We start from the raw sequence: 15,217 nt of genomic DNA, 5'->3' as shown, positions 1-15,217 counted from the left end.
AGTAAAATTGCGAGTCACAAATAAGCAACACAATTCCACTGTGAATACCACTTCTATTCATGGTCTGAATTTGTGAGTAGTCTGCAAGATGTGCGAATTGGACAATCACACATTGTCAAAATCGTTTGGAAATGGGCTGAGTTCAAGAATAGAGTGGCACTTCCTTTACAACAGCTGAATGAAACAACTTAAACAGCAGTGATGGTGGGTGTGAAAATGCCAATCACTGGGAACAACAGATAGGGCACTGTATTCTCAGAAGGAAGTCATTTAAGGCAGAAAAAAACATTTCTTCAAATCTGGAAATAAACAAGTCCAAATTATCAAAAGATCTGCATTTAGTTTAATTACAATGCAGGAAAAGACGTTATTTAAAGACAGTAAACTTGAACGTAGCAGATGAAGTGTTACATGACCTCATCCCCAAAGCCTCTAACTTCCAACCTGCAGGGACAAGTGTCTGTTCATTTCACCACAAAGGCCTCATTAACACAAACCCTTTGCCATCATTAAGACATTTGCAGTAAAATTAATTGAAAGACAGATTAAAAATAAATTAAGAAAAATGTGTTGCAGAATGCCTACGTGCACTTCATAAATCACCCTGGCAAAGCCAGGAGCTGCCTCCCCATAATTAACTGCAGACTATTTATTTTATCCTGACGGTGTAAATTAGAATTCAGACGCACAGATTATATTAGGGGTGTCTGCCATGCGGAACTGCTGAGGGGTGTGCAGAATATTTTAAGGATACAAAGAGGAGAACAGAGAGAGTACGGGAGAGAGAGAGAGAGATAATATGTAGAAAGGCAAATAATATGTAAATGCACACAAAGCAGAAAGATTACATTTGCGTACCCGTAGTGAAAGTATTTATTCAGGCACTGCATAAAGAAACAGGAGACAACACAATTAAGAGCGACAATCAAGTGTGTGATTAAATGAAACTACAACGCTTGATTAAATGAACCGTTCCATCAACTCCTCATCATTAAGAACAAGATTCAAATTCTGTTGCAAGTTTAAGCAGTGTTGTTGGCATGAAGCCTGTGATAAGTAATAGTCTGGTGACATAACACTGCCCAGGAAATTTCTGCTCATTTTCCCCTGCTGTTTCTTGCTGCAGAATCACAACCTGGGCATTTCACATGCAGATGAAGACCGAACCTCTCCTGCCAATCAGCCTCAGACACCCCCCACAGACACACTTGTGTTCTCCCAGCATCTCTCTTGCTATCTTTGAACCTTTCAGTGTTACAGTCAGCGTTGGCCACACACTGCCTCCTCGTGGGCACGTTGCCCATACTGGCACAGAGCCAGAGCTGCTCTGCCACACTTGACGGGCAAAACACACCCTCCCTCTCAACTTGCTCAAATTCCCCATGCATTCTTTTATCTGAATGCCTGCGGCCGTCTCCTCCATTTTTTTTCTGCACCGCAGCTGAGATCAACACTTTGAAAGTATGCCCTCTAACCAGCCTGAGAAAAATGCTAGCACTCATAGCTCTAGCACTGCAAAGGAACAAATGAAGCCTATTTGAATTCCTGGCTATTATGCAATCAAACATGACACTAAGTTACCTTTAAACAATGTTACATCAATGCACTGAATCAGGTGTACGGTGAAAAGATGGATAATATTACTCAGAGTGGAAGTCAAATTTTATTGTGAAAAAAGAGCCAGATTTGAGTTGTTTATCCAAGTATTGATTAGACGATATAGTTCAAAACTCCCAGCAAAGTGAACATTAACCACACAAAAATACTATAATATAATGTGCAGTGGAGCAGCTCACCGTCGACAAGCACAAGTAAAGCTTCACTATTACGCCTTACTGTGAATAAAACCCTGAAAAGCAATATTTATTTGTAATCTTTTGCATTTCTAAGAACACTTAAAATAGTGGAAAGGATGTCTTGGAGTAGGTTTTTCTAAAGAAACACTCAATCCTACTTCCATGTGAAGCCTGCAGTGATTTAACAAAGGTCACTGCAATTTCCCCATCTCTCCACCAATTTTTTTCATTTGATCACTAATATTTTTAAACCTATCACTACTGTATTGTGTTACCTGGGGCTTTATCAGAAGATATTATGAACTAGGACAAAATTAGGCAGTGTATCTTTAAGAGTTAATTTTCCTTGCTTGTTCTGTGAAACATGTCCCACTGTGACAGCCTCGCAGAGGGAGACTTGTGTACTATGCTGCTCCCAACACAGACTCCATTTAAAGCCGACTGTTCCACAGGGTTAGATCTACCTCCCCTCTGAGTGTAATTTCGGCTTCAGTGTTTGTTGCATATTTCCGTATTTTGAGCTTCAAAATTCCTGCTGTATTTTTTATTATGCCTGAATAGTGGAGGGTGGCGCGGCATGGGGGGGTAAGAGGAGGCAATGTGAAGGATAAGACATGATCCAAGTGCCGATCGCAGCAAGCTTGCTTGGCGTCAGATATATAATGGATTTTTTTTTAAAAAGTACATATAATTTATAAGTTATGAAAGATCAGCATATCGGCTGTCAACACTGCTGCTAAATCGACACTCAAAAACTTTACCTGGCCAATGCTAGCAAAGCTTGTATCTCAAATAAAAAAAAGTGAATTTTTAACAGTCATGGCACGGAGAACGACCAGTCTGCCTCAGATGTATAATTTGGTTTCCTTGGTGAGTAAAAAGCCTTGGAGGTGTGCATACACAGCAGTCATGTTTGTTAAGATACATGGCTAGTGCCGGCCTTTCTTTACTAGCACAGGGGAAAAAAAAAAAAACAGTAAATCACCATAAAATAAAGTAAAAAAATATATATTTATTACATTCTGCACACTGGATACATTTGCTTCCTTTACATATTGCACAGGCCCAGCGCAAATATGCAGTGCTGCACATGGGCAAAAACATGGTATGAAAAATGACAGCAGGGAGGGGTAACTGCAGACTGGAATATAATGGTGTGCTGGAGCGAAGGAGAAATAATCATACCTAGTGAAGGGGGAGAAAACGAGGGAGGGAGGAGCAAGAAGAAGATGAGTCTGTGCCCTGTAGCAAGGAAATGGAGCTCCACTGCTTGGCTGCAGGATCCCTGATTCCCTGGTAACACTGCCCAAGAATTTCCTTCAGAAAGGTGCAACACTATGAAGCATTTGTTCTCTACAAAAAAAACCCAAACAAACAAAAAAACCCACTACCTTCACACTCTAGAGGTACAGATAGTATGGATGCTCTGGATTGCTAGGTTTTCTACCTTATTTTATGTGTATGTTTTTGTTGCAGAAGTAAATATTTAACCCTAAAATCAAATTGCTGAATCAAATTCTGAAGTGACACTGATATTTTAGCTGCTTTCTGTTCTCCAACTACTTATGATTAGTCCAAAAATCCTCAAGCAGTTCCCTCTTTTGCCGTTAGGTGTCTCTCTTTCACTTCACATCACTGAAACGCTCTCTCTCTCTCTCTCTTGTTCTCTCTCTTTCTCGTGCTTTCTCTGTCTGTCTCTCTCACCAAAAAAGGGATCCTCCAGTCCTGAACTCCCATCTACACATAATATATACACCACCATTTGAAAATGGCAGCTTTTTGAAAATTCACCTTGATTATCAGACATTAAAAGTGACTTCTCCAGAGCTGAGTGTCTGGCTAGGGGGATGGCTGCAGACAGCAGAACAATGCAGCAGGCTTGGTATTAATGCCTGGTTGTGGTGTGCAGGGAGGGGAGAGGAGCCAGCCCTTTGTTCTCTCCTACAGCCAATTATTTTTTACGTGTGCCTCTTTTCACAACAACAAGAGAGAATTTAATTTTAATGCACTCTCTGGAAAGAAGGGGGGAAAAACATCTACAGTATGAGAGGGGACTAGCGTCAGCAGTTAAGTGTATATGCACACATTTCTGTATGAGGCAGAGATGGATGACAGGGGAAACAAGAATGACATCTACCCAAACACACACAGGCGCTAGAATCTTCTCATGCAATATGCTAAAACATCAACAGTCTTAGTCCGAAATTCATACCAAAACATAACGGTGCGCTACCTGTTAGAGTAAAAAACTCTAACAAAGAAGAGAAAAAAATAGACAACCACCTAAAACCGCGTAAGCATAACACTGCTCATACACAATGCATTTTAGCATGTTCATACCCAGAGCATGATGACAAAAAAGCAGGGTGAAAATAGCAAGAATTCCTGATCAAGAGTCATAAACAATAAAACCCTAGGATTGCTGTTGGTAGGTATGCGTTCAAATATTTTTCTAATTGGAAGGGCACTTTATCTTGCTGTCAGAGAGGCAGTAAAAACCAGTGGTGTTCCCAGACGGAAAGGAACAAAGCTTGCTGGCCTTTTATTAGTACTAGAGCTCTGATATATGCCTCTGCTCGAGGCTTTCATCAGAAACCTGGACCTAAGCACATAAACAGACACACATATACACATGAAGCAGTCTTACCAGCTGGCTGCAGTGAAAAGCCAAAGTAACTATTGTCGAACATTTCAGTTGCTGCTTTTTTCCCTTACACACATATTTTAGCGAACACCAGAAAATTACAACAAAAAAAATGTGGCCAGCAGGAATAGAAAAAAATGTTCAAGGTTTACAGGTTAAAGCAATGATAAAACATTGGGGGGAAATATACACAAGAATGACTTCAAATCCAGTAACAACAAAAGCAGTATACAATGAAAATAAAAACTTCAGTACAACCAGACAGAGGGAAATGCTGCAGAAACCAGGCAATGTGCAAATTTTAGGTCACAGGAGAATAAAAAAACACACATACACACAAAATACAGTACACACAAATATAACAGCACAAACATTTATATATCCATCAAGCAAAGCTTTTTATTTTTAAAGCTCCACTTTAAAAATACTAAAATCACACCAGCAAGCTCAAAGAGAACCATGTTCACATGTACACCCAGCTATGCACACTCACAAGCAACCAGAATGGCTACACACAAGCTAAATTAAATTTCAGTCCTTGGGCAGACAACTAAACTCCTTGTGTCCGGCACCTACTCCCCAGCAGGGTAAAACCAATTCTCTGGAGATGGCGAAATTAAAGGGCAGATTCCTGCCTGTTTATGGTTCTCACTCTCTTCGTCTCTCAATCAAATGTTTTATTGGCAATCATTTGGTCCTAAAAGTCATGGTCTTGTGTGTCAGCTGGCAGGGTGACAACAGCTGCTGGACAGACAAGACCCCACTCCCAATTATTTACACCTGCATGAGAGGGCAGTAAAAAGCTCTAATTAACCCTGAGTATAAGGGTTGCACAGACCTTCTGCTTCTGATCTATCACACACACACTTTTATACTGTTAAAATACATTTAAAATCACCACTAAAAGTTGTTATTAATATGAACACAAGAAACATGATTATCAATTTGTTCTAAAGGCAGAAGGTGTCTGGAGCTGGCTTGTGGAGAGGAAAATTTTAAGACTATTACTGTTACCCCATTAATGCAATGATTATATATAAAAAACATAATACACTGTGCACTACTTTGGCAACATCAGACATCAGTGTTTTGATTTTGTTTTGAGGTCTGTGCAGCTGTTACTATACCTGCTGAGGGAAGGAGCCATGTTGGATATTTTGCCATACAGTGGGAGGGTCTTCACTTTGGTCTAGAGACAGAAAGAAAGAATGACAATTTAAAAAACATGCAGCATATCCATTCTACAAAACTATATTTGTGTGCTTTTGTTGTTGTCCCATTGTAGGTAATTTAAGTCACAGAAAACTCTTTGTGTTTGACATATTCTATCACCTTGTAGGTATTTGTTTTGATATATTTTGCAGTCAAGTGGCTTACTGATGTGAAAAGTCACACTAAATATAGCAATCTAATTTGAACTGAACACATACAATTTAACAAACTAAAATGAAGCTTTTACAAGTTATATTATTTTTTAACATTAAATTGAAATTTTCAGGATTAAAAATGTAATCATATTGTTGGTAAGCATTCTCTGCATGCCTTCTCCATTCCTCTGTATATTGTGTCAGTGAAGCATCGTTTTCTCCCCTGCAACCCCCACTCCTCTCTGGTGCTCTCTCCTCTGGTGTCTGGCAGCAGTAATCTGTTCCTGAGCTAGCGCTGCTGGGATTAGGTAGTTGACTGAAGGTAGGATGTATGCGTCATTAAAGCGGCGAGAACAGTGTTGCAGGAGGAGAGACAAAGTCAACAAAGGTGACATGGAGACAGAGGACACTGAAATGAGAAACACACGTGCCCACGCCCACACGTACACACACAAATGCACATCTGCATAAATAAAACAACAAAGAGAAAGAAATAGAACACCAAATCTTTACTATATGTTTTTAGAAACATGTGTCAACCTGCATCAGTAGGCATAAAATAAATCTTCTTGTCTTTTAGATATAATTTTCTTAACCTAAAACGAAAAAGAATAATGTGCTGTTGCTGTAATTTACGTCTTGGAGAGGGGGCATGCATTAAGTCAGAGGCACTAATGCATAAAACACTATATATATACACTATAGATAGATAGCACCAGGAATGGCTTTGAAAAATTTGCAATGTCAAATTAGTGGTGCTGCTTGTTTACAATATTCCAGATGTACCTTATTTTCCTCATCTAGTTGAATTTGCTCATTGTTATTCTTCAAAAAAAAAACACAACCTTTACTAAGGCAACCTACAAATGTGCTGATAAAAGTGTGTTTCCAGAAATGTATTTTTCACAGTGTAAGGAAGCAGATTTTATCATTCTAGTATTATTTAAAGAAGTATTTTTAAACCTCAAACAGCAAAACACCTATAACATGCAATCATTGAGGGAAATATGCATTTCTGTAATAAGGTAGATTACAACATAATGTGGGTAACATTCAGTCCTATAGCATGGATAATTGCCACCTTTAGTAACACAATTTATTTTATACTTAAAAACATAATGAAGGTTTCTATTAATTCCCAAGATGATAATATACACAGGATGTAACAAATAGTTGGGATATTCTAGAACAGCTGCATGAATGTTCATAGTAAAGCCTCCAAAGGAAATCTAAATTTAGATTGACCAGATTGTAGTGTGTTTGGAATGGCTGGATAAAAAACAAGTTGACCAAGCATGACTAAGGGTATATATTCACACCAGGAAAGTCCTTTTGTCGGCTTGTTTGGTCTGGATTGAAAGCGGGCTTTTATTATTTTTTTTCCATTTGGTGTGGTTTTAGCATTTTAGCAAGTGGACTGTAAACAAAGCCACGCAGGTGACAATCATTCCTCCCATGTGACAGAAATGACAGGTGGCGGGACAGAAACAAAACAAATAAAAAAAACAAACTTTGAAAGTTCTGCTTGCTGCAAGTCTGTTAGGCATATTTGTGGTTTTATTACAACTGCAGCACAATTTTGAATGTCAAGAGCAGATCATATGATGCAGGTGTTGCAAAGTTATATTAATTTTGGAAAGGCAACTGCAAATTCAGCTGCAAGCTGAATGAGTCGATCAAATATTTCAGGACATGGAGAAGCAGCGTTAGCAATAATGAAGGACTCGCTTTTACCACAATGATCAGCAACGGTGGCTCATTAAGTCCAAGCAGATATAAGTTTCTGTTGTTGGTCTGAATCAAGGCCAGCCTGTCTTCACACCAGAAGCAAACCGTACCAGAACTGTTTGTAAGCAGACCGAGACCACCTAAAAAAAAAGGCGCGTCTTGATCCGGTTCTTTGGTTTGAACCAGGATTCGTTTGAGTATCTTCACACCTGCATAAAAGGTCCAGACTAAAAGAGAAAGCAAACTGTGGTTTGTTTAAAGTGGACTAGATGTGTCAGGTGTGAATACACCCTAGAAGCTGACCTCTCAAAAACATATATTCTTCTGCTTTTCCATCTTAATGTTCATCCCTTGGTTGATAGAAATTTTGACTGGCTCTATAGAAGGTCTCAAACTGAATTTACCCGGGGGTCGCTTTAGGTAGAGTCTGGGTGAGGCTGGGCCGCATTCACACACACGGTCTCCTTAGCCGAACCTTTCTGATTGCCTATTACCATATTTGGCCGTAGTCAGGCGCTGTAACAGCCGTAATTGTGTAGTGTGTCTTTAAAAGATACTCTAGTATTGCTAATGATGTCAGAAGTATGCGCCACGGCTTCTCTGTAGAGAGCGTGGGAGAAACGTGCTAGACGGACATGTTAGCTCCCTAACTTTTTAGTAATGTTACGGGTTGTTTGGACGCTGCTCAATTCTCATGTTTGATAATATAGCAGCCGTTCAACCGGGCTTTGTAAGGTTGGTGAAGAGCGTATTTATTAAAGGACAACACTGTGGAATTCCCAGTACCAGTGTGGTTGTGAGTTTTTGACCGTCCTGACGAATCTGCCGCCTCCTCTCCTCCCTTAAACACAACCCAAGCGTTACAGCGCCTAACCTTAATTACGTTACACTGATCAGCAACTTCCAGGTCTAGACTGGATGCTGAAGCACGTGAAGCGGGAGCGTCCGCGGAAATTGCGCATGTACCGCATGCAAATAATGACAAATAGAAAATGCAAATAGGCCCGGCCGATGTCCCGCCCCCAAGAGCAATATACTCCACCATGATTGGTAAGTTCGTTCAACTCCGCACACAACACTGAAAAGTGCCAATTATATCAAACTCGGGGGCCGCACTAACATTAAACTTTCATTTTAAGGCGGGGGCCACAAACTATCGTCCCGAGGGCCGCAGTTGGCCCGCAGGCCACGAGTTTGAGACCCCTGCACTATAGTAACCTCTCATAATCTATCTGGACATGCTAGCGGTTCTAGGAGCTGATCTCTTTCCATCCAAACAACATAACAGTTGGTTTGAACATTGACATCCAGATGCTGGTCAGTGGTTGGTTTAAAGTCAACCAAAGTTTTAGAAGTAGCGGAGACTATCTCCACTCATCAGCCACATTTAACAGTCAAATTGAAACTGACTTAATTTCCAAAATATTTGTCAGGGTTTGGTAGCTATTTTCTTAAGATTGTATCACAAGAAAGTATCAGGCAATCTATGTTTTCTGACTACATCAATTATTTAAGACAAAAAAGACCAAATTAATCTGTATTGCCTGACACTGTTGTATACTTTTGGCAACTGTTACTCATTAATGTGCTCCATTTGCTCAAGCATTTCACACAGTGATAAATTCTGCAAGGAATAAATATCAACCATGACTTCTACACCTAAAAACAAGACACCGGTAAGTGTCTTTTAAAAAAGAATTGTGCATATTAAGTAAACAATTTTCTTTTAGCTTTTTTTAAAATATCCTTTAAAATTTGACAAAACTGAGGGACTCAATTTCTATCCGTCTGCATTCTTATTTATGATGTGTTCAGCTTTATTGGAGTTGAGTGGGCTCATTATCAATGCCTCTCCATATAAAAAGGGAAACTCTTGGATCGACATATTTGATATATTTTTTAAGCATTCACAGAACCATCTTCAAAAATGTGAGAAATTCCACCTAAGCCACATTACATTTTTAAGAACATTTTACGTCACAGTCTCCAACCAGAGAACATGACATTCCTATGATAAAGACATGCAGTTCTTAAACTGTCTGGCTCTAAATCTAGCTTACAAAATGTGACATGTTCAAATTATACAGAATCTGCAGAATAGTGCTTAACTTTTCTGTGTAGACTATAATCTTGTCAACTTAAATTTCTGCACCTGAAATTATTGCAAGATTACAAGCTGTAGATGAAACATCAGCTGTCAAGAAAAAGAATGTCTACTAATATATCTTACATGTATACGTTAGTTGTGTTTCATTTAATTACTCTCTTTGAAAAGCACTTTGATGAAAAATAAATGTAAACGTTTTAAGCAAAACAAAAAACAAAGAAAAAAGTTGACATTTTCTGTAATCAAGGTTTTTCAAGTATCAAGATACACTGATCTCACTTGATCAAACTTTATCATCAGTAATCCACCCACAGAAAGAAAAACAGTTAATTTCTCTTCTCTCACTTATACAATACGTCTTGAGTAGATTGCCACCTTGATTACATCACTGTAAGACCCTTATGCAAAAAGTTGTGGCCAATTTAACTTGTTGAGCTAAAATAAAGCTATTATGGCTTTCATGGATTGTAGTCTGATTGCAAAACATGTGCTCTTATTGATGACTCATCATGTGGTAAGTTATTCATTTGCATCTAGGATACTTAGGCTTTAGAAGTCACAGTTTTACATCATTAACTTTACCTTTTCATGTGAAAAACTTATCTCAATGTTTTGGAATGAATAATAACAGTTTCTTTAAAAATATATATGTGATAGCCCTGCAAAAGCATGTGATGAATCCATTACTTAGAATTACTACACTTTTGTTTTATCCTGACTTTTCTTTCTTTACTATTACACTTTGTTCCTATATCTGGGAGTTTTGGTATATTAACCACTAAAAGCATACATTTGGTAAGAGGAGTAAGGGCTGTTAGATGAATGCATTACACTTGTAATACAGCATTCAAAAATTACATCTGATCAGTTATTTGTGAGTGCGATACTCAACACACAGGCAATGCAATGGAGATTGCAATTTGATGTATATTGCTGCATATTGAAAATTGTTTGTTTAGTTTTTAGGGGTTCTTTTTGTTTTGCTGCAATAAATGGGACTGAGTCACTATTCAGTACATATTATAACAAGGAATGAGGAGCCACAGTTAATTAGGTAATTATGAAAAATCACTAGCAACTAGATAAAAGAATGTAATAATATTTTTTGTCATAGCAGAAAAATGCAAGTTAGATGGTTCAACAAAGTCTTATTTGAATTGACTGATTGTGCTCGATTTAATCTCTACTTCCATCAATACCTCAGTCATCATCGTAATCTGCAGAAGAAAAGAGAATAACTGACAGGTTGTTGTATAGAGTTAAGTAATATCCATTTCAAATATATAAAATCAATAAATTTGACATAAAATACTTACATTTCTTGGCCATAACAAAATCTATTGCAAAATCTACATATGTCAAACATTATAAACCAATATGAATTACAAGTTTGTTTTAACCTTGAAGTAAAATATAGCTTGTATCCTACTCAGGGGTTTTGCACTCAAAGTTGAATATGGCATGAATGTATAAAGCAGATATATGAAGATTTTTAATAAAAATATAGATTTTTCTAATAACAGTCAGTTAATGTTTTATTTATTCTAACCCAAAGTATGATACAACAAATTAAGTGACCTGTACCAACATGAAAACATGTACTTGTGCAATGTCTGTTTGGATCAGTGTGTTGCTTAGACTCAGAGGTAACAAAATTTCACCAATGAGGTAAAATAAAGGATATTCTGTTTAATTTTAAATATTACTCGATAGATTACAGCCACTGGATTACAGCTGCTTTATAGGATCTAGATTATGACAGTCATGGTAGATTTAATTTGATTAGGCTCCAGAGAAAAAAAGAGAAACAAAAAGAAAAGGTTCTGACCACTTAGTACCCCATTCTGGTAGATCCAACTGAGTTTCTGATCTGTCATCAATAAAAACATATCTTATTCATCTCTTGGTTCTGTTTTGTTCTGCCTGCTCTGGTGATCATTTATGAATTGGCTTTGTAAGAGAAGCTATCTGCTATATCACTGAGACAATGGTAAGTGAAGGAATCTTTACTAAAATTACTGCAACACAAACATGACAAACAGCTGTACTACCAGAGTTGTACCACTTACTGCAACCAAGGTAAGCAGAATAACATCTCTGAGCACACAACACCTCAAACACTGATGCTACAACAGCATAAGACCATACCTGCACAAAAAGAAGTCACCCATATCACCTAAAGCAGAGGGTACAATTCACAAAGATTCACTCAAATTTGACACTAGACCCGTTAACATAACCATACAGAGGTATTATGTGTGCCTATAAAATACATAATACCATTTAAAGGGGTGGTATTATGTGTTTTGTAGGTACATAGTGCCATTTTATAGCATCCAGTAATTATGTTACCTTTAGTTGTTAAAAAAATGCTGTATATGTACAGTATATATCAAACATAACTTAAAAAAAATGTCAAAACGTCATCACATCAATGCTTCTCTATTAATCCTTTTATAAATGTTCTTAGAAATGTAGAACAGAGAAGGGGTCGGTATGATGATGTCAACAGACTCAAAGTTCCACCAGGTGTTTGCTAATTGCTGCTGCTGCTAGTCTGGTGGAACTGAGCAGGTGAGGCGAGGGAGTGGGATGGTGCTCTGTGAGGCAGAAACTCAGCAGGAGGCTGCAGCTTTGAGGAGAAGCTTTATGGATATAGGCAGCACTTTGTGAAAGCAAGCGTTTAGGCACCCACAGATGGCAGCCTCAGGAGATTAGAGGATTCCTCAAACATGCGAGAAAGAATCAAACCAACACTCCAGGTATGTTTTGGTAAGGGTATAACATTGTAAGTACAATGTTACAATGATATAAAGCTCAATAAAGTTGGAACATTCAGATGACACATTCACTATCGGCAAAAGCAAGATGAAAGCATGAATCCATCCTGCTTGTTATAAACATATTTTTATAATTTAAAAACAAGTTTGCTGTCCTCCCTTGGATAGAGTGTCATCACATCTCTGGCAAATAGACATTGTGGCAGTGGTACAGCAGGATATCTGCATCATAAATGGACATCTGCACAATAAGTAAATATGGATGAGCAGTGAGCAAATCTGCAGGTAAAACATCTCTGAGGCATGTTGATAGCAACTTGTTGAATCTTTGCCAAAAGGAATTGGTGCAGTTCTGAAGTAAATTGGGTCTAACCTATTACTAGCAAGGTGCAAGTATTTATCAGTAACTGATTTTTTTTTTTCTTTTTTTGACAAAACCATTCAGACAATCTCTGTCATTACTTTTTACAGATAAAAAAGAATAGTCTTTAGGGTTTTGGCATATATAACAAATTGCCTAATGGCTAAAAACTAAAATCTAATTTATATTTTTGTTTCTAATATAGAATATTAAGCCCAAACATTTACTTGAAGCCATGTGTTCTATATAAATGCATTTTCAAAATATAGACCAACACTTCAACGTTGTGCATTGCATACAATAACTGCAATTGAATGTCATTTGTTTCACTTTTATGCTTTGCACTTCCATGTCTTTAAGACAATTAAATATATAAACATATAGTGATTTTTGAAAAGGATTATAAACACTGCAACATTTTATGTTTTTATCATTGTCTTTTCTATAGAGCCATATCCATGCTGGAATAGCACATGAACAAAAAATCAGTCTGGTCTGAACCTTAGCAACAGGTGACATATCCACCATTGATCTATCAAGTGTCAGTGTGGTTAGTTATTTTTCACTGTGAAAACACATTGGACCTTTTTTTAACATCCAAACATCAAAAAACATTAATCACTTGTTAGAGTCCTATGGACATTTAGCCTGTATATTTAACATAGAAAAAATGTCCTTATTCCACTAACTGGCACCACTGTAGCCTCTTTGTTTTGATAATTATCTTTCTCTTTCTATGACTCATTACAATATAATAAGGTGTACTGTTGAAATTGCTGTCCTGCTCTGAATTTACTCATCTTCAGTAGATGGGACTGAATTTGAGGCCTTCTGAAATATAGTTGCATGCTTAGCAGTAAACACTGTACCTGACACTAGAGCTCTTAGGCATGGTTGAGGTCTCAACCTGTTTCAGGTGTTCTGGCATACAGCTGGTCCTTTAAAGATCCATCCACTTTTCCAGCTGGTCAGGCAGCAACTGAGAGATATTTGCTCCAGGATGTCCAAATGCGGAAACACAAAGGAGGCAGGGTGCTGAGAAGAGGAGAAAAATCAATCTGGCACATACCCTTTCTGTGCAGCAAACTCGCTTACTCTTTGCTGAAACTACGATGCACAATAGATCCCTGTGTTTCTAAGAAGATACTATAAAGTAAGGAAACCTACAGTGTCCTGTCCTTCAGAGGCAGGCCCAATGTATTCAACTACAGATTGTGTCATGGAAATAGCAGAACAGACACATATACTCAGGAAAAATATTACATATAGGTACAAATACCTGAAAGCTGAAATGAATTATTGATTGTGCTAACTGGTGTATATATATATACAGTATATAGCCACACTGGTGTCAACTACATATACAACAAGGATGGAAAGTACTTTTTATGGAATTTTTTTTATAGTGCTTCATAGAACTGAAGAATATATCTGTATATTTAAACTAATTTCCTAAAGTTTAAATTGCAATTTTCCTCTGTGCTTTAACACTAATCTACATCAGAAAAGTAGAATAGTTACTTGCAATTCTTGACAAGTCTAAAAGACATCCAATAATATTAAAGAGGCCAATAATTAATACAAATCACCGGAGGTAAATCACTAGAGAGGAAGGGTTGGAGGGGAAGAGAGCAAGCGAAAGACAGAGAAAGAGAGAGAGGAAAAGGAGAGAGGTTGGGTGAAAGGAAAGGAGGATAGCATGCAAAAGAGGAAACAGACCAAGCTCCTGGTTCAGTTGGACGAAGGCTTTGTCCGATGAGCCAGATGCTGCTGCAGGTGTCATGGAGACAAAATGGACTCACGGACAGCTAACAGGACCAAAACTCTTTAAGCATCTGTATTTGGACTGGCAAATACTCCATAAAAACATGGAACAAGAAGAAAAAAGGCAATTTCTGTTGTGCTCAAAACAATGTTGTAATTTCAGCGTCCATCTTTACCTCCCGCAGTGTGTCACACAGAAGAACCTGGCTGTAATTCCTAATTTAAAAATGCAGTTTATGCAGAAATCCATTTTACGGAATCGCTTAAAACGTGTCTCATCCGTTAGCAGTCTCTTTCTTGTGTGCGATCCACACCGATAACCCTGGTCTAGCTTTCTTTCCCTCACAATCGCTCCCTCTCTCTCCATTCTCCCCTCCTAAACTGATCAATACTTCATTTAAATCATGGCATTAGCCCACCACTACTGAAGGGAAAACGTAAGAATAAATACAAATAGGTAATGTTATACAGTATGTGATGATTTGTGTTAAAAAGTACATTTTTTCAAATATAACTTAAGAAACAAAGAATTTATATAAGTGTGAAAGGCTTCAGTGCTGTTTGGATTTGAGGTCCTAAGCTTCACACTGATCAATACACATTTAAATTGAGGCTGAAGAACGCTTTCACAATGTCTCATCTCATCTGAAAAAAAGCAAACATACTATCC

The 15,217-nt window shown here is 37.8% G+C and overlaps 1 long non-coding RNA gene across 3 annotated transcripts in view; it reads right to left on the bottom strand.

The window, feature by feature from the left end:
* LOC111608382 overlaps positions 1–14,936 on the bottom strand; it is a 56,646-nt gene extending 41,710 nt beyond the window's left edge. For 2 of the 3 annotated variants that reach the window (XR_002752638.1, XR_002752636.1), the window contains exons 1-2: positions 13,653–14,936; positions 5,568–5,629 (exon numbers count right to left, since the gene is read on the bottom strand). This is a non-coding gene — a long non-coding RNA (uncharacterized LOC111608382). The remainder of the gene's footprint in view (positions 1–5,567; positions 5,630–13,652) is intronic. The other variant, XR_002752637.1, reaches the window with a different exon arrangement.
* Between the last annotated feature and the right edge of the window lie 281 nt (positions 14,937–15,217).

This window comes from Xiphophorus maculatus, chromosome 4, assembly GCF_002775205.1.
Source record: "Xiphophorus maculatus strain JP 163 A chromosome 4, X_maculatus-5.0-male, whole genome shotgun sequence".
NCBI lineage: Eukaryota > Metazoa > Chordata > Actinopteri > Cyprinodontiformes > Poeciliidae > Xiphophorus > Xiphophorus maculatus.
The sequence above is the reverse complement of the archived record's forward strand: the minus strand, read 5'-3'. Positions and strand labels throughout refer to the sequence as shown.